The following is a 19,701-nucleotide window of genomic DNA, read 5'->3' as shown; positions in this document are numbered from 1 at the left end:
GAGGGCTATCCTCTTAGGAAGGATATACGCCCCAAATGTCGATCAGGATAAATTCTGGGACCGACTCACAATCTCTCTGGCCCAATTCACGCATGTACCCTGGCTACTAGGAGGGGACTACAACTGTATCCTGGACCCGGGGCTGGACCGCTCACACCCCCCACTCCCACATTCCCCCACCTACAGACAAATAGACCGATTTAAAGCATGGGTTGCACACTGGTCCCTCACGGACGCATGGAGGCTACACCATCCCCAGGCCCGCATTTACTCTTTCCACTCCATTCCTCATAATCTACGAGTCCGGCTTGACCGATTCTTATGCACTGCAGCGTAATCCCGCAAATCTGTCACTCGGACTATCTGGGTAGAGTCGTTTCCGACCATGATGCACACCTTCTCGGCCTCCAATGGCGACCCCCGCACCCCCTTGTCCCCACGTGGCGACTGTCGCGGGACTGTCTCACAGACCAGACCTTCACACACGACCACCAACGTAGCATCCAAGACTACTTTACGCATAATACGGGGACCGCGTCGTCAACCCTGGTCGAGTGGGATGTCTTCAAGGTAGTGGCCCGTGGAGAATGCATTCGGTACAGAACCGGGGTGAGACACATCTTGGAGCAAGCCCTAGAGAAGGCGGAGCAGCGACTGGCGGCGGCCACTAAGGCCGCAGATCAATCGGTGGCGACGGTAGCTCAGGTCGCCCACGCCAAATCAGAGTGCCAGACGGCGTGCGTGGACCTCCGTCGTCACAATTTTCGGGCATATGCAACCCGAATGCACAAGGACCGTGACAAGTCGGGCACACTCCTGGCATGGCTTGCTAAGCAGGATACTGAAGTCCGGCCTATTACCGCAATTATAAATCCCCAGGGCACCCTGGTGCAGTCTCAGGACGAGATCCTCCAGGCATTCTATCAACATTACTCTGCAGTCTACACTGTTCCCTCGTCTCTCAATCCCGGGGCCATCGACCACTTCCTAGACCCTCTTCCCCTTCCCCGAATCTCCGCTGTAGACCGGAAGGGGTTGGACGCAAAGATAAAAACAACTGAGATATAAGCGCGGTACGAGCACTGACCCGCGGCAAGGCCCCTGGCCTTGACGGACTCCCGCTTGAATATTACGCCACTTTTGACCCACTGTTGACCCCTCGTCTATCAGCAGTATTAGACTCGGCGCTTAGACTCGGCGAACTGCCTGGCTCTATGAGAGCGTCTGTGATTGTGACATTCCCGAAACCCGACCGGGACCCTCAACTCCTAGCCTCCTATCGTCCCATCACACTACTCACAGCCGACCGCAAAATTCTGGGAAAAATTTTGGCGGACAGATACTCACAAATCATATGCCCGCTATTACACCCGGACCAATGCGGTTTCGTTCCGGGAAGGAATACCTCTCATAATATCCGGCGCCTCTTTCATATCCAGGATCAGATTGGTGACCGATTCCTCACGCGGCATGTCTGATCTTGGACCTTGAAAAGGCGTTCAACACTCTAACGTGGCAATTCCTCTTTGCCGTCCTGGGACGGGCGGGCCTCGGCCCCACACTCACAGCCTACAATCGCCTGCTCTACACCAATCTTACGTCCCGGGTCCGCCTCGGTCGCTATATCTCCCCGGAATTCGCAATACACAGGGGCACGCGACAAGGGTGCCCCCTTTCGCCCCTATTATTCGCGCTCGCGGTAGAACCCTTGGCCATCCGACTCCGTAGGGACGGGCAAGCCTGGGGTATCCCACTAGCGGACGTTACGCACTGCGTATCCATGTATGTGGACGATCTCCTCATTTATATACGGGATGTGACAGCGGATCTCACCATGCTTGAGACCGTCCTGGCGGAGTTTGCGAGGCCTCGGGATTGAGAGTGAACTGGGACAAGTCGATGGTCTACCCCCTCCACCCGGACGCCTCCTCCCGGGAGGTCTGGATTGGTGACTGGAAACTGCATTGGGCGACAGAGGGTCCCCGATACCTCGGGATCCGATTATATCATTCCCCAGTTGACATTTTTGAGTGTAACCATCGTAGGGCACTAGCAGGGATACGATCCTCCATTGGGTTCTGGCGGAGCCTACCGTTGGCCCCGATTGGCCGGGTAGCAGTGGCGAAGATGATACTGGTCCCGTGGCTTTTGTACTACTTCACCAATCTCCCAGTGATCCCACCCCGCTCCTTTTTCAAAGATTTAGACACACTCCTCAGCTCTCTAATATGGGGGCAGGGGCGGCACAGAATCGCGCTGGCCAAGCTAAAACTGCCCACGACGCAAGGGGGGCTCGGGGCGCCCTCATTCGAAGCCTACTTCCTGGCGTCGCAGCTCCAGTGGCTCTCATACTGGACGGCGGAGCGATACACACTCGAGACATGCACTGCCACAAGATGTATGCCCATACCAGAGTTGCGTCGCCTGCTTCTGCCGGGCTCCCGCCCCACGCGAACCTACCCCCTGCAGGTAGACATCGCCCGGAAATGTGTTCAACGCATACACCGCATGGCACCGCGCTGCCCTCCATACACGCCATCATTACCACTAGTCGGCTGGCCCAGAAATGTCGGATTCTTCACATCCGCCATGCTTCGAGAGTGGACGGCTAGGGACATTGTCGAAGCAGAAATGTTGTTTGACGAGGGACAGCTCCGGCCGTACCGGCAGCTCATGAAGGTCTAGGATTTGCCCCCAGGCCAGTTCCTGCTTCACCATCAACTCCTCAGCCACTTTCGACCATATGCTGATCTTACACTGGGGGAGCCTCCCACACACCCAGTCCTCCACACAATTTTACGAATGGGACGGGGTCGACACCTTATTACTTGGTTGTACAAATCAATCAGGGACCTGACACCCCCACTACTGGTGCCTCTCCGAGCCCTATGGGAGGAGGAAACAGGAAGACCATTTCATGACAGCGAATGGGACAGGGCGATAGAATTCCCCAAAAAGTATCCAGGAATGCCCGCTTTAAGAGTATACAGTTTCACATCCTACATAGGGCATACTTGACGCCAGCGCGCCTTCAATGCTTTTATCCCGACACTACCTTCCTTTGCCCTCGTTGTCAAGCGGGGGATGCTGCCTTTTTCCACATGTTCTGGACCTGCCCGGGCATTCACAACTATTGGTCATCTATCCACTCGACACTCCGAGATCTTACTGGGCTGACTCATTTGACTACCTGGGAGGGATGCGCGCTGGGTATACTGGGGCGGAGGAAGCGACACAAGGTGCCGATGCGCTTCGTCTTCCTAGCCCACCTACTGGCCAAACGCTGTATAGCCATGCACTGGCAGTCCCCTACTGGTCCTCCGCTTGCGGCTTGGGTAGGGGCGGTTCTTAAATGGGCTGCAGCCGAGGTGGACGCAATACGGGAGGAGGAGGCCAAAGGTACCCGTAAAACCCTAATCTCTCTAGAATGGGCGCTCCTACTACACCAATTCAGACAATCCCAGACCCCGGATGCCCCGGTCACCGACATGCATACCCCCGACACCGTACCGCCTCATGCGGTGCGGGTCCCAACGGCGGGGGATCCCCCCCCCAGTGTCCCCCCACCCCACCCTCGAGCCAGTTGGGCCCCCCCTGCTCACCTGACGCACCCAACGGTTCCCCACACCAGATTGCGCACGCGCCCATCCCCCCCCCAGGTGGGAGGCAGCAATACTGTCGAATGGGCAAGGGCAGACTTAGGACATAGCCTTGGCCCCGTCATTCAGAACTTCATGGCACTTCCCAGTTTGGTTCTCCTCCCCAGTTTTCTTTACGGGCAAGGATCTGCTACAGTACAGACCGCATCTACACGGAACAAGACAGATACGTGCTTTCTATATTGATAATGGTCTATTTCGCTACTCATGTAACATACTCATTTCCACGGAATGTGGTTTATGTATGCTTATATTCATAAATGCCAATAAAAATAACTTTTAAAAAAAAATGATTGCTCTTCAGTCCTGTTTGGGTTCCTAAAGGCTCCTTCTGGCTTTGTTGTGGAAACCAATGTATAAACCATGTGTGCTTTACAGAAATGTTCTCTAACGCCTCTGCAGCCCTTCCTTGTATCACCTGGGGATCCACCCATTAAGTGGTCAGAGTGAAAGGAATATTTTTTTTAATTATATTGATACAATTGACAATGAGGACCTTATGCAGGCACAGAAGAAAATATTCTGTTGCCTTTGTGTTTTTTTTTTAACTTAATTTTTAATTTTTTAGCAAAAGGTGCTTCACATACAGGTTGGTCCACAAATACATGACAAGCAAATCGGTTCGTCCCATTTTTCATGCAAACGTACAATGAGCAATGGGAGGAACATTTTTACCCCAAGTTGTGGAGCTCCGGTTCTGCAGCTAATCGGCATGGGTGCATCTGCAGTCCACTTAGCTGCGAATAGTGTTTCCCTGCACCAATACCGTGAGCTTGGGTAGCGCGTAGTGGTACGCGGATTGTGAGGTGGTAGTGCTCTTGAGCATGAGAAGATAGTCGCTCAGTGGTTGCCATATATCGCACGGACGGGATGTGGGCGGTTGTAGGTGTGCGTACAGTTTGCAGTCTGTGTTGCAGTGTATTAAGCTATTAAGCCAAGCATTACATGTGGGTGGGTGGTTGCTACCCCAGTGTTTGGCCACCTCTCTCTTGGTGAGCAGAAGTGCAATAGCAATGAAGCGGTGTGAGGCAGCAGGGACATCATGAACAAACCACAAGAGCGCTATTAACTGCGAAGGTGTGAGGGTCACGTGGCTCATGCGAGTCAGCTCCTCAAATGGTCCGCCAGTATCTGTCCACCTTATCGCAGGTCCACGGCATATAGGCAAAATCAGATGATGCTAAGTGCCCCTTGAGGCAGGAATGGGGAGGGAGGGATCCATCCTATGTATTTTAGTCAGTGTAGCGTATGATCGCCATAGAAAAATAAAAAGTGGAGCATTAATGGTTAAGGGATATTAATCGCATTTGCGTACAGCACTTGTGTCATTGAAAATCGTTAAGCGAGCATCCTAGATCTTGTTCCCAAGCAACGCGGACCCCAGCGTCCCATGTAGGAAGCAAGTGAAGGCATGATTTGCAGAGTTTTGATATTGAGTGTTCCATGCCAGTGTCTGCGATAAGCAACGTCAGAGGTGGGAAGCTGTCCGGCTTGGGGGGAGTAGCTGGGAATCTGTGCTCTAAAAGCCCCTTGCAGCCGCCGCAGGACAAATTGTTCCAGGATGGGAGCATCTTGAAATTAGGTGCATTCTGACCACCAAAATACATGGCCATCTGGGAAGAGGTCAGGGAGTACCTGGTTAGGGTGTGCCGGACAAGACCCTCTTGCGTAATGGGCTCTTGCGTAATGGGCAGCCACAGGTTTGCAGCTAGGGGTAGGGCAGATGAGTACAATAAGTGGCCTCCATCATTCTAATCAGTCGCTGCCAAGCCCCCGCCCTTGGCATTTGGAGCTTCAGGAGCACCTGAGAGTGATCTGACAATGTTCGTGGGAAGTGTAGTATGAAGGCGATCCATGTAGCCATGGTGGGTGTGACGAACCAGTAATTTAGGCGGGTCCAGGTATTGTGTTGTGGTGAGTAGTATGTGTGGTTGCTGTCGCGCTTAGGGCCGAGTAGTATGTTCAGGTCCACCCCCCCCCCCCCCCCCCTCCTTGTAGATGTGGTCTGCCTCCAAGCGATCGATATGAGCCTGTAGCTCGTGATAGAAGTCCGGACCATCTGAATTTGGAGCATATAAATTAACTAGAAGTATGAGGTACCCCAGCAAGCAGCCCGCTACCAGCAGGTATCGGCCCTCCTTATCCACGGGTACCCCCCATACCTGAAAGGGCACTCATTTGTGTATGAGTATTGAGACCTCCCTGGTGTAAGTGCTGTAGCCTGAAGAGTAACGATGAGTTCCCCAAGTGGACGCAAAGGCGGGTGGTGGCGTGGGGGACAGGTGCATCTCCTGTAGAAAGGCAATGTCAACCTGATGCCTTTGTAAGTAGTGCAACACCTGCTTGCCCTTAGAGGCGTTATTGAGCCCCCATATGTTCCAGGTCGCTAGTGTGATGTCTGCAAAGTAGTGAATCCTATTGTATGCACTCATAGCTGATCTGTGGGCTGAGCAATAGCTGTGGCCAAAAGGAGTAGTGCGGTACCACCAGTATTCTGATCTACAAACATTTGCAAAACTTCCCACAACTAACAAAAATCCCCTCTCCCTCCCTCCCCCCTCCCATTCCCATTCTCAATTCTACGGGGAAAGCCCACTCCCATTAACATTGCTACAGTCCTTAACAGGTGCAGCTTAAACTAATACCAAACAATTACATTCTGCAGGGGAGAAAGAATAGATTTTCTACTAAACAGTGCATCTTAAAGTATACCAAGCCAGTAGGTGCCACCCGGACATAAAGGAATATGCAACATCATGAGCAATTCACAACAGGTACCACACTTAGTCCCATATAGGGCAGAGTCAAGTTGGTGGCTCTGCGGAGAAAAGATCAGTGCTGGCGCCAGAGTTGGCAACAGGGGGCGGACTATCAGGGGAGGTACTCTGGTGTGCAGCCCGGGATTCAGAGTATGTTCAACAGAACTACTGCACTGCCGTTGGAGTGTCAAATCTCTGTGCTTTGCAATTGACCTCGACCCGCAGGCGTGCAGGACACACCATCCCATAGCGGAGGCCCAGATTACGCAGTGTGGACTTGACATCTGTGTCTTTTTGGCAGGCATCCTCGACCATTGCCGTGAAGTCCGGGTATATTGAGACCGATGAGCTCTGCCAGTTTAGTGGCTTTTTTACCTGGCCAGGCGCAAGGTGGTGTCACGATCCTGGAATTTCAGCAAACAGGAAATGAGTGGATGCGGTGGGCATCTTGGATTCGGGCACGGCCCCAAGAAGCTGTGGACCCTCTCAAACACAAATGTGGGTGTGAAGGAGTCCTTGCCAAACAACTCAGTCAGGAGCTGCTCCACAAACTGATCTAAGCGGCCTGTGTTTGTGCTATCGGAAATACCCAGCACGCGGATGTTGTTGCTCCTGCCCAGCGCCTCCTGGTCATCATTCTTCATAGCGATAGTCTTTAGGAACCTTTCCATATGTTCCAGTTTCTTGGTCGCTTGGGCCGTCCTATCTTCCAATTCGAAACTCTGCCCTCCACTGCGTCGAGTCGTTTCTCGTGGTGGTCCAGATGCGCCCCTATTGTGTCCGTTGGTTTGCCGCACAGATGTTCGTACGTGATTCAAACACTCAGAATAGACCACAGATCAATTCGTGGGCGTCTATACAACCGCTTAAACTCTTTATTATATGACTGCGATATAGTGGGACTGTAATGAATTGATGACTATACGTCTTACGATATTGTCCACTGTTTAAAGAAACGAAAAGTTTTTTTAGACCAACATTACAATATTTGTGGACGATCGAAGCCATTAGTTCAAATTATTCATTTGGCATAGAGTCAAGATATAAAGGGGTCAACCTTTTAAATAATATTGTCCTGAGGATGGTCTTGTTAAAGAAAACTTAAAGACCGAAACGTCGACTCTCACACTGTTTGACATCGAAAAATTATTTTATTGTTGTGAAAAAGTGTTTGACAAATTTGAAAGTGAAGGCATGAAGAATTGATTTATTTCCTTCCTTTGTATGAATAATTGTTGTTATTTGAAGTACCCTTTTGTACTGTGAATATAAATTCAATTTTTACGTATACACCCGACTTTATCTTTTCCTTTCTCTCCTCCTTTTTATTCATTCATTGTATTTAGGTTGATATGTGATGATACATTCGCACTGTCTTTAACCTTTATCCAGTTAAACTGAACTTGTTTAAGAATATAAAAAGTGACAGTAAATAAAATTGTAGGTACATAATTAACCTACATCTAATTAATTATTGGAACTATACAAACTAATTGTTAAACAAATCCCTTGAAGGCACCCTTCTACCTGTTTATTCATATTTGCCCGAGCCCTCAAGGGTATATTGGGTTGTCCACTGTATTTACCCTATTGTGTCCAGTCATTTGTCCAGTGTGTCCATACGGCTGTACAGGGCCCTAAAGTCCGCCCTGAGCTCTATCATGATGGCATCTACACTGGCCGGTGCTGCAGCACGGGGATCCGGCATACTTCCCATCCCCCCCACCCTGCCATCTGCTTTGTATCTCCCCGGACCATGACCTGCCAGAAAATGGGGTGTCAGCGGGAACCAGATCAGGGCAGAAGCATCTCCCAGGGGTCTGCGCTCAGCGGCTCAGGCGTGGCAATCGTGGCCGGGGCCAGCTATGTGCACAATCCCATCAATGCAAGCTTTCAGGGGATGGGCAAAGGACCACAGGCCCAGTTGCCAAGGGGACCTACTCTCATCAGCTGCCAGGTGTGGCTAGATAATGTGCTCCTCTCCTAGCACAGTTCTCAGCCACTTGTACAAGGTTGACAGTCCCCGTATGGAGTCTTAAGTTGCACTCCAGGCCTGTTCTCAGCCGCTGCTGCTCCCACGGCTAGACTAGGAGGCCCCTCCTACTGATCGTGGTGAACAGGTTACAGGGCCCAGCACTGAAGGCGCTGCTCCCCCGGGCCTCTGCATGTGGGTCCCGGTCTGCAGGGTAAGTACGAGATGAAGGAGAAAAGTGGGTGGGGGGGCGGGTGCAGCGTACTCCGCTCTGTGCCAGCCCAGGTCGGCCCGATGGCCAACCCCCAGGCTCCCCGTGTTACCCTCTCACCATGAATATATGTCGTTACTACGCATTCTGTTGCAACGCATGCCTTTACCACGCATGCGTTACAACGGAATGTTTTTTCTACGCTTTGCCTTTACCTCGATTTTTCCTTTACCTCGCTTCTTCTTTTTTTTGCCTTTTTCTCGCGTCTTCGCCGACACTAAAAAAGGACTGACGCATTTTTTCAGAGGAGGAAGAAGCTGTTCCGTGATGACGTTGCTTGCGTGGTAAAGACGGTCGTGGAAGCAATACGCGTTGTGAAGAAGTTTACGAGGTAAGTGTACCGTTGTAAACGTAACACGTAGAAAAGCCTTCGTGGTATTGGCTGTTTCCCCTCACCACTGGGCCTCAAGGGGAGTTGTGGGCCGGCCTTACCTGGAGTTCGGGCGCACCCGCCTCCGGTGCAGCTCCCCGCCGGTCCGGTCCTCCCCACACCACGGTCGCCACCAGTCTCCTTAGGGCCCCAGCTAGGCCTCCGCTCCACAGCAGCATGTCGACCGCATGGGGCCCGCAGCAGTCTTGCAAGACGCAGCCGCGTCTCTGCCAGGGGTGAATTTCCGGCACTCGCCGTGCCGCCGCTTCTGCCTAAGGAGACGTGCCCGGGATGACAGGGTTGTGTTGCAGAATTTCCTAGGCTAGGGTGACTGTTAATGTCCCGTAGAGGGCTAGGATGGTGAGAAGGCCGGCGGAGCTTTAACGCTGCTTGGCCACACCCCCTGTTGCATTCGTTAGTGTCTCCAGGGTTTGAAAGTGTATAACAGAATTAACAAGAAACCCAGAGTATCCTCTGAAGGAGATGTTTTTGTTAATGCCTTAGTGTACTTGGATGAGTATTATTCCCCATTTGAATGTATTGCAATTGGCAGGTTTCATTTTTTTTCAAAGGAAAAAAGGAGAAAATTAACATATTGATGAATATGTATCTGCACTGAAGAAATTGCCAATTACATGTAGATTTCGTTCTCTCCATTGGAGCCTAAAATTGGTTGACAAGCTGGGGTGTGATTTTAAGCTACCTAATAATTCTCCAGAGAGTTTCAATGGTGAACCTATTGCCATGCTTCGGTACAGAGTGGTGACACTTTAATTTAAAAATAGGAAGGCAAATGAGAAGTTGTATGTGGCTATGGATGGTCCATGTGTATGGATGTGGATCGATTAGAGAGTAGCAAATATAATTTTTAACCCGAACAGTGTTGAACAAGTTTTAGTGGTAGGTGGCAGTCGTGACATGGAAAATGTATAAAGGGCCAATTTCCCAAAGTGCTTTCATGGGAAATTAGTGTTATAGGGATTTTGTTATAAAAAAAAATCTTTTTAAAAAAAAGACACAAAACCTGTGTTTCATAAAATAAGGGATTTGCCTGTAATTTTGAGAGAGGAAGTTAGAAGTGAGATTGAGAAACCTTTGCATGCTGGAATCCTTTAACAAGTGGAAGCAGCAGAATGGATTGTGCCATTGGTCGTGACAAGATAGTCGAATGGCAAAATACGTTTGTGTGTTGATCTGAGATACCTAAATAGGAATATTGTATTCGAAAAATTCCCTCTTCTAAAAATAAACAAGATGTTGACATTGACAAAAGATATGCAGTGGTTCTCATCAATAGATCTATGTTCTGCATAGCATCAGATTCCGTTACACCATGAGAGTAAAGAATTGACTACATTTATGACACTGATGGGGTATTTTAGGTTTGTAAGAATGCCGTTTGCACTGGCTTTGACAGCTGCTGTTTTTTTTAGAAACAAATGTTTAGGTTGTTTAACAGATTCAAAGCAACACTATTGTTCCGAGACAATATCCTGTAGATGAGGTCTACTAGAGCATGATCAAAGAGTGAGAATGGTTTAGAGGAAATAGGTTTAGCAGCAGAAATTTCTAAATGCAAATTTGCTGTACAGTCATTAATTTGTCTTGGTCATGTTATTAGTAAGGACAGTATTAAACTCAAGGATGAACTAGTGGATGCAGTTAAGAACACATCGACACCTACAAATAAAGATGAGTTGAGGTCTTTTTAGGACTGGAAGAATTTTATTTGAGGTTTATCAGGAACTTCGTAGAGAAGACCTATAATTTAAGACAACTTTTAAAGAACAGAGTAGAATTTGGAAGGGCTCACTTTTACAATATGAGTTTGAACAAGTTAAACATGAAAGTTGCTCTGCAGAAGCATTACAAGGATTTGATCCAATGTTGAAATGTATTGTAACCACCGATGCAAGTTGTAAAGGTTTGGGAGCAGTATTGTCACAGATTACACAGGATGTAAGAGAAGTGACTGTTGGTTATGCTTCCAGAGCCTTATCTCCTCCAGCAGACCGTTACTCTGTGGTGGAAAAGGAGACCCTTGCTGTTGTGTAGGATTTGAAGTATTTTCGGCAATTTATTTGGGGGTTTGAAATTTGAATCCAGTGTGATCACAAGCCTTTGTTAAATCTGCTAACTTCTGATGGATTATTGAATGCCCCTCCAAGAATCACTTGCATGTCTGTAAGGTTGTTTGATTTTAAACCTACTGTGCAGTATGTACCCGAGCTAAGATTAAAGTGGCTATTTGCCTTAGTAGGTTGCCATTCCCATTGATGCAAGTGCCTAAGGATGATTGGCTGAAATTTTGAGTTGGAGATGGTTGTGAAAGGGGGGTGGAAGATTGGCCAGTGAAGAGTTCATTGGACAAGAAATTGGTCTGGTTTTGGGAGGTTCGGGATTGTTTGTTTTTGGAACTTTTTTGATGAGGGGTACTAGTATAGTGACTCCAAGTAAGTTAAGGAACAGGATTGTGTTTGTGTCATGAGGGTCACTTGGGAATTGTTAAGGGTAAGAATAGAGTTGAGACGTATTGAGTAGAATGTTTTGAGTGTGGTAGTGCAAACAAGTCGCAGATTTTACTTAAGCCACCATTGAGTCCTATTCTTGTTCCCAAAATAGTTCGGGAAGTCATTGGGATGAATATCATGGGGCCGGGGGTGGATACAGACGAATCTAGTACTTTTGTTCTTGTTGCTATGGATTCTTTCTCTAAGTGGCCGGAAATACAGTTTGTACAGTGTAGTAAAGTTTATGGATGAGATTTGTTGGAGAGAAGGGTTACCTAAGAAAATAATTACGGACAATTGGGTACAATTTAAGGCTGATGAAGTTGAGCAATTCTTAGAAAGGAATGGAATTGAGCAGAAGGTGACCTTGATGTATCATCCAGAAGGAAATGGAGAAGTGGAGAGATTTAATCATTTGTTTTGCAATTTGATATGTCTAAGAATAAGAGTTGGAAAATTGAAATTGGTAGAATGGTTTGGATGTACAGAGTTACCCCTACAGTGACAGAGTATAGTTCTTTTGCAATCTTGAGAGCAAGGGTACCGTTCAGTAAGAATAATCGTGGTTGGAAAAGTGGAACTCGGTTGCAGGAGTGGTCACTGTGAGGTAAAAAAAAAAAATAATTAAAAGGCCCAAGGAGTTTATAAGGAGGCTTTTGATAGATAACATAGGTCTAAGAGAGGTTGTGTGGAAGTTGGAGAAATGGTTTGGGTAAAGAAACATGGACGAAGTAGGAAGGGTGAAAGTATCTTTTCTGATCCTTCAAGTGTAGAAGAAATTTTTCTTAAGCCCGCAAAAGTGAATGATGACAGACTATGGCACATGCATAGAACAGAGTGCAACTTTGGTACGCGTATCAGTTGTAATGATGGAAGTGTCGAGATGAAAAAGTATTTTTGGTTGGATGACAGTTTCCTCATGTAAGGAAGGATTAAATGTTGGTGGTGATAGTAGTGATCTTGGTGGGGTGTGGACAGATGGAATGTGTTGGAGAAGAATTGGTAGAGAATCTGGAGTGGGAGTACAACAGGAGAGGAGAGTTGAAGCTTGTGCAAGGAAGGTGGTTGGTAATAATGAACAGTTAATCCAAAGCAGGTGTGGGGCAGTGGATTAAACACCTGAGTTATTTCAAAGATTTTGTGTTATCGGATTTTTTTCGGGAGTCATCTGTGTGTTATTTTAGGGGGTAAGATTTGTTGTACCTGGGTTATGTGTTATGTAATGTCTTTGGGGGGGGGGGAATGGAATGTGCTAATGTAGAATGTTGGAATGTGTATAAATAGAGCTATTATGGAATGTTAAGGGTCTTTTCATGAAAGAGTAGTGCGTTGGTTGGATCTTACTGTAATGCTCCAGGATTCAATCAAGTATCACAGGTATACCTGCGTTTGCTGTGTGGACAACTTGCCACACACAAATGGTGCAGGTGCGCTCGCGAGGGCCGCCAGTGCTTATGGGTGTGGAATGGTATGTATTCTGTTGAAAGACAGGACTCGAATTTTACTAGATGGAGGTAGCGTGTACTAAGGAAGATGCACTCTATAATTGGGCAAAGTCAGTAATGTGTTTTGTTGGACTGTTTTGTGTGCGTATTATATCTTTTGATTATGTATTTGATGCTATGATGGCATTATCGTTATCCGTGTATTTCCTTGTGCCGTAGTTGTTGACCGTTTTATAACCTTCCTCTCTATGTGATCGTGTACCGTTCAGTTTTATAGCATATTAATAGTTTTGATAGGTAGGCTGTTTTGATAAGTTGGTAGGCTGCGTGTTGTCTGTTGTATGGTGTTGGTCTCTTTAGGTCGGCTGGTAGCAGTGATGTGTGTGTATTGATGATGAATGTCCATGCAGATGTTGTGTGTAACGCCCGTCAATGAAGTTGTGGGATCACCCAATGTTCAGGATGGCCTTGAAGTCAGTGGCCGCTAGATGGCAGCAGCATTTCAGTAATTTGTATGGCTCAGTTTGCTTGGTTTGGGGTTTGCGAGGCTGCTGCTTTCACACAATACTCGAAAGTGTGTTCAGTAGGCGATAAACCCATAGTATGTAATCCACGGACAACAACACTGGTTATTGACCTTTCGTCCTCTGGGGACCCCCTACTTAATCATTACTGGAACCCGGGGATACCCGCTGAATCATTGAAATGCGGGGACCTCCCACTGAGTCATTAGTGGAAGCTGGGGACACTGGCCTAAGCATTGTTGATGATTTGAACCGCAAAACAATACACACAAAATGCATTAAAAGCCTTCATCAACTAAATACACAAGAGATTACACATGTTATTTAATTTGGCAAACACCTATAAATAAATTTTAAAAAATCAACGTTTTAATTTTAACAGAAAGTTTGGAGCTTTGCTGTTAGATGCACCTGCACTGCTCCCATGAATCAATCTGATGATACTAATTTAACTTTTATCCTCCAGTTTCAAGTTCTTTCACATTTACAGTACGTTTTAAAATGTCCAGTTGTACATTTAGTGTCTTTATTTATATACATTGTATTAATCTTCTAAGTGTTGCGGAGTCCCTGAGGAGGCTTCGTGGACCCTCATGGGTTTCCGGACCACAGGTTGGGAACCAGTGGACTATAATATTTTGAAATGGTGACAAAAAAACGAGGGCCAGGATAATGTTGGGAGTGAATGGAGAGGTTTAAAAGAAAAATAAGTTATTTTTTACCACCATCTTCATTATGTAGGTCTCTTTCTTTACTCATGTGTAGTATCCACAGCTCAGGAAGAATTAAGGGAGATAAGGACTTGTGCGTACCAGAGCTCCCGAGCGGGCAGCAAGTTATGATGTGACGCTCCTGGCTTTAATGGTACAGTCTAAGAGGGGGGTAGATAGGATCAACCATTTCAGTTTTCATTGTCAGGGAGGTGGACATTATTGGTATGTGTGGCTGTGGTGCAAGGACCCTGAGATGAGACTTGGCAGCAGCAGGTGAGATGCTGCCCAGAAATTACTGATAATTTTTTGATTTAAAACAGGAGGCCTGGTGCAAAGCCTGAAATCTTTCAGAAAGGTATAATTGTCTGAGAGCAAACTCATTTACAGTCTAAGGTGCTAAAGTAAGCAGAGAAATGGTCAGACTGTGTGTCCGTGTCGAACCTGAAACATTCCGAATGCTTCTGCATCTGTACATTGAAACCTTACGTTGTATCGGGGATACTAGTCTTGAGTGACTCGGAGCATGGCCTCATTGAATGCTCATTTCACAATTGTGAAATCCCATCCCTAAAGGGACCTAGTGAAAGAAGTCAGAAATTCTAAAGCCAATGATGAAGCAAGTGCCTGTGGGATGCAAGAAGAAACTCGTCTCCTTTTGTCAGTGAAGTAGGATACAACTTTCTCCCACCGCGAAAGTTATTCCTTGACAGCTGTAAATTGTATGGGGAAATTGTGTTTTGGGACCTCGCCTTTTTCTCGGCCCTGCCTGTTAGATCACCCCAAATTTTTCAACAAAGGAGCTGTGGTGGGTGAAGATTTTTTTGGGATAGTTCTGTGAAGATTCGCCAAAGGGCACCAAAGTTATCGGCAAAACAAAAAATTACCTAACTAGAACTCTACAGTGGTGACCGCCACTGTGTAATGTTTCTATGCATGTTTCTATGCATGTGTGTGTGTGTGTATGTATGTATGTGTGTGTGTGTGTGTGTGTGTGTGTGTGTGTGTGTATATATAAGTAAATAACAGTCACTTCCGCCACTGTGTATAATTAGGACCGTGTTTCAATAGGAAATAGATTTTTTTGGTTCGATAATAACTTCGGTGCCATTTGACAAATCATTGCAAATCTTTACCAAAAAAAAACCTCATCCACATCAGTGCCTTCCTGGAAAGTTGCACCGTCAAGCAGGGGCATAGAAAAAGGGGGGTCCCAAAAGACTTTTTCTCCATGCAATTTGCCATAAGAAAATTGAACAGCGATGCAGCAAAAACTGCTGAGTAGAATTGCACCAAATTTGGCAGACTGCTAGATCTTTACGCAGAAAGCATGCTTTTTGTGATTTGGTATAAATTCAAGCATTAGTTATTGATCAATTAAGGTTCAAAATGTGTGTATATTCAGAGATGCAATAGTACAGCGGCTCCGGCATATCAAAAGTTAAGATCTGATTGGCTGCTTCACATCAACAAAGAGGTTTTTTTTTTGTTTTCTTTTTTTTTTTTTGCAGTTGATGTAGCGCACTAGTGTCCCCTGGCGCAAGACAGCGGAAAAAGTGGGGGAGTGCTGAGGAGGGGCTAGTTTTAAAAAAGCCAGCTTTAAGCTTCTTTCTGAAAGTTAACAGGTCTGTGGTTAATCTCAGAGGTTCTGGAAGACTGTTCCACATCCGTGCGCCAAGGAAACCAAATGATCTCCCCGCCCCCAATACGCGCAAGGCGTATTTTGGGAACGAGGGCAAGGTTAGCATTTGAAGATCTTAGGGATCTAGTTGGAATATGGCGGTTAATGCACTTATTAATGTAGCAGGTTCCTAAGCCGTAAAAAGCTTTATAAAAGATCACCATAGCTTTGCAGTCAATCCTTCCCTTCATGTGCAGCCAGTGCAAGGACCATAGAATGGGGGTCATACTAGATCTGGGTTTAGGCCTCACATTAGCTCTGGCCGCTGCGTTTTGCACCACTTGCAGGTGCTGAATGAGACATTTGGGCAATCCGAGGTACAAACTGTTGACATAGTCTAGTTTAGATGTCACCAAGGCCTTCTTAGGAAACGGGGACTCAAGCTCTCATCATGCACTGCTTATGATCTCACATATTAAAACACGCATAACATGTTCTATGGCATTGATAATATCATTGATAACAACTGCAATTACATCATTGATGACATCACCTTGCTTGGCGAGGACACAAGTTATAGTTACCGTAGTTAACTATAACTGGTACATTTTTGTAGTTTTTTTAAACTGACATGCTCACTTAACTATATCACTTTACCCTCCATTGTTTTCAGTGGTAAAAAAAAAATATATATGATCTGCAGTGTACTATGATATTTATTACTATATGACTTTTGTTGAGAGTGGCTTAGGGACGTGACTCAAGAGATACAAAGCCTTGAGTGAGTCATGATATCTTCCCCGCAACAATGTTAATAAATAGCATATTATACTCTGCAAAGCTTTATATATCATTTATGCCGTATCATTGTTTTAATGTGTATTAGTTTTAACAAATATATTTATTCAAAACAAAGATTCAAGGGGTTAAATTTGCGCAGCAAAGTAAAATCACACTCAAGCTATTGTGACTACCATGGGAGTTGCAGCCATGTGTAAAATAATAGTTACATCCAATCAGTAAGGCAGTAAAAAGTTGTTATGGCACTTTTGCTATCTTGTGGTAAACTCAAATTTAACAATTCCAATACAGTAATGTGTGAATGTATGTTTGTGTACAATTTGTCTAAATAACGTGCTATTGTGCCACAATTATTATATATTGACATACCCACACTACACAAGCATACATTCTTTTGCACCCGTGCAGAACTGTGTACTCGGTTCAGCCTCCTCCTCCTCCTCCCAAAAAAACCTATATAGGAGACTGGCCTAAACAGAAATCAAGAGAATCCAGGAGAGATTAAAAGTTCTAAAGTGACTTAGTCTCATCATTTGTGACCAACAGGTACTTGCATACTTGGGTTACCAAACCTATGCCATTTCTGCATATGTGATGTCCCTTTCAAGGTTCTGCATATCTTTTAGAAGTGAGTCTTATGTATGACTGTCAAAGCCAGTGTTTATGTATAAAACAAAATAAGTGTAGGGCCCAAAGCTTCCCTTTTCTCCAGCAGCCTGCCGCCATCACTTGCAAGTATCATGATTGACAAAAACTAAGACGGCATAGTCTTGATTCTACCTCATACCTCATGTCGGCACCGAAGAAAAAATCGGCCTCCACCTCCACACCGAGCTCAGCACCAAAGCCCTCGGTGTCGAAACCCGCCCTCTCGGTGCCGACCAAACATCATAAGGCCCTCGGTGCCGACACTCCCGTGCCGAAGCCTCTCTCGGCACCGAACAAAAAATCGGAGGTCCCGAAAAAGCACGGCACAGACAAGCCTAAAAAGCCGTCGGCCCCGAAAACCTCGGCGCCGACCGAACAACCAGTGTCGCAAGAACTATTCACGCCGGATCCTCTGCAAAAGACACTTACCGAGGATCCAAAAACTGGACATTTGACACTGTCTTCAAAAAAGAGACATTTGGACAAACCAGCTCCACCTCCCCTTTAATCTCAAAAGTGAACTCCAACTTAGAGTTGAAGCAGACTCTTGGAAACTCCAGTTGGAGGTACTTAATCAGAAGCTAAAAAAATATGAAAAAGAGCTTCAAGCAGGGAAGCTCCGGAAATATAAAAGAGACACGATTGACTACAAACTTAATGAAGTTTACACGTGGGCTGACATTTGCTCCAGAAGAAGGTTTGACAAGAAAAACCAATGAAGACAAAAACAAGTTGATTGATTCCTTTTTTTCCCTTATTGGACACCTTTGTAATTTGAATAAGATGCATTTACTGATCAACATATTGTGAAATTAACAATATCAATGTGATGATTAAATCTTTTTCGCTTTTCACTTGTTGTTAAAACTGATTGAAAGTTATTAATACATTCTTGGCTTATAATTAAGAATTATCTACTCAAAAATTGTACTTTGATAATGTACATCCAGGGATTCTTTTCCCGCCCAGTGAACAGTGCGAGGCACTAAGTGGGTTTCCCCACTTTCTCTTCTTCTCATTAATTCCACATCCGTGGTGACAACGGATGCAGTACCTCAGCACCCTTATTGAAATTTTCTACCTTTACCAGCCTTAAATTACCTTCAACATTGCTTACAAATTGGTGTGATCCTTACTACCCATTTTTCTTTATCTATCTAGGCCATCCCCACCAGAAGACTCGTTAGGTTTTCACCACCTACTACAGAGGGCGGCACATTATCACGGGGTAGAGCTACATACTGACCCAGTAGAGGAAGATTTTCTCCTAGACACCTTCGATACTGTACATAGGTCTACTGCTATACTATCTATGCTAAAAGGAGTAATCAAACATGCACCAGAGGTTTTTAAAGACCCAGTCAGGGCTAGGGTCCTAAACCCACGTATAGAGAAAAAATATAAAGCCGCCCCCACAGATCCTGCATACATTAAAGGCCCTGCACCACTGGATTCCTTAGTGGTATCTACAGCTAGGAAGAGATCAAATTCTCAGGCGTCAGGTGAAGCACCACCACCTGACAAAGAGTCCAAGCTCCTAGACGCGTCAGGGAAGCGCACTGCGTCACAAGCCGCCAATATATGGCATATCGCCAACACTCAAGCGCTATTGGCCAGATACGACAGAGCGCATTATGATGAGTTAGAGACCATCATGCACCATCTCCCTGAAAAATAAAGAAATAGGACTAATGAATTGATTCAAGAGGGAAAAACTATAACTAATACCTCTATACGCTGTGCCCTAGATGCAGCAGATACAGCCTCCAGGGCCATAAACACCAGTGTCCTCCTCCGTCGCCACGCCTGGCTAAGAGTTTCAGGTTTTAAACCTGAGGTGCAAGCCTCCATATTGAACCACCCATTCGATCAACAACATTTATTTGGTCCAAAAGTTTATGAAGCCCTCGAGAAGATGAAGAAAGACACTGATACGGCGAAATCCATGGGAGCCCTACAGTCACACACTCCTAGGCGCTCCTTTCGCCGCACTTCTTTCAGGGCACGGGTAGAGGCTACTCCTCAGATAGCGCATCCACGTCCTACAAATACCCTCCTCAGTCTACCTTCACAAGGGGTTATCAAAGAGGCGGCTACAGAGGCAATAATAATAAAGGCAGAGGCAAGACAAATACCGCCTGCTCTGCCACACCGCCTACCCAATGGCTTTCCCCTGCTCCCTCCAGACCATTCCACTCCGGTCGGGGGCAGAATACAAAATTTCCTTCACGTCTGGGAGACCATCACCTCAGACAGATGGGTGACCCAAATTATTCATTCAGGGTACTGCCTAGAATTAACATCTACCCCCCCCAAACATTCTACCCAGGCAACGCCCAATGTCACAAGAACATGCCACGTTATTAAAACAGGAAGTAATCTCCCTCCTGCAAAAACACGCCATAGAGCAA

At 46.3% G+C, this 19,701-nt stretch overlaps 1 protein-coding gene across 1 annotated transcript in view; it reads left to right on the top strand.

Moving 5' to 3' along the window:
- Positions 1-19,701, top strand: part of LIN52 (lin-52 DREAM MuvB core complex component) — a 338,499-nt gene that overhangs the window by 200,921 nt on the left and 117,877 nt on the right. The window lies entirely within an intron of this gene.

Source organism: Triturus cristatus, chromosome 9, assembly GCF_964204655.1.
Source record: "Triturus cristatus chromosome 9, aTriCri1.1, whole genome shotgun sequence".
NCBI classification, from domain to species: Eukaryota; Metazoa; Chordata; class Amphibia; order Caudata; family Salamandridae; genus Triturus; species Triturus cristatus.
Note: the sequence above shows the minus strand (reverse complement) of the source record. Positions and strands in the feature narration are given on the sequence as shown.